General features: G+C 39.6%; 1 non-coding gene across 1 annotated transcript; it reads right to left on the bottom strand.

The window, feature by feature from the left end:
- Positions 1-607: 607 nt before the first annotated feature.
- LOC148574637 (small nucleolar RNA R71) lies at positions 608-715 on the bottom strand. Its single transcript, XR_015906556.1, has one exon. It is a non-coding gene; the product is annotated as a small nucleolar RNA R71 (small nucleolar RNA).
- Between the last annotated feature and the right edge of the window lie 298 nt (positions 716-1,013).

Genomic DNA, 1,013 nt, shown 5'->3' with positions numbered 1-1,013 from the left:
TCTACTCACATAAAGGAATCTCTATACTGTGACATAGAGGATTCCATATTTTCTTTTCTGTTTTCTTTTTTTTCATATGAGCAGGAACAAGGATAAGAACATTCTTGTTGAGGCTGATCCTGAACCTGAAAGGACTCTGAAGAGGAAGCTAAGGGAAGCTAAAGCACAACTCTCTGGAGAAAATCTGACAAAAATTTTCGAAAAAGAAGAAAACATGGCCGAAAATAATAACAATGCAAGGAAGATGCTTGGTGATTTTACTGCACCAAATTCCAATTTACATGGAAGAAGCATCTCAATCCTTGCCATTGGAGCAAACAATTTTGAGCTTAAACCTCAATTAGTTTCTCTAATGCAATAGAACTGCAAGTTTCATGGAGTTCCATCCGAAGATCCTTTTCAGTTCTTAACTGAATTCTTGCAGATCTATGATACTGTTAAGACCAATGGGGTTGATCCTGAGGTCTACAGGCTTATGCTTTTCCCGTTTGCTATAAGAGACAAAGCTAGAGTATGGTTGGACTCTCAACTTAAAGATAACCTGAACTCTTGGGATAAGCTGGTCACGGCTTTCTTAGCCAAGTTCTTTCCTCCTCAAAAGCTTAGCAAGCTTAGAGTGGATGTTCAAACCTTCAGACAGAAAGAAGGTGAATCCCTCTATGAAGCTTGGGAGAGATACAAGGAACTGACCAAAAAGTGTCCTTCTGACATGCTTTCAGAATGAACCATCCTGGATATATTCTATGATGGTCTGTCTGAGTTATCAAAGATGTCACTGGACCACTCTGCAAGTGGATCCATTCACCTTAAGAAAACGCCTGCAGAAGCTCAAGAACTCATTGACATGGTTGCAAATAACCAGTTCATGTACACTTCTGAAAGGAATCCTGTGAGTAATGGGATGCCTCAGAGGAAGGGAGTTCTTGAAATTGATACTCTGAATGCCATATTGGCTCAGAACAAAATATTGACTCAGCAAGTCAATATGATCTCTCAGAGTCTGAATGGATTGA

The sequence above is a fragment of the Arachis ipaensis genome, chromosome B2 (assembly GCF_059453495.1).
Source record: "Arachis ipaensis isolate K30076 ecotype BB chromosome B2, ASM5945349v1, whole genome shotgun sequence".
Taxonomy (NCBI): Eukaryota; Viridiplantae; Streptophyta; class Magnoliopsida; order Fabales; family Fabaceae; genus Arachis; species Arachis ipaensis.
The sequence above is the reverse complement of the archived record's forward strand: the minus strand, read 5'-3'. Positions and strand labels throughout refer to the sequence as shown.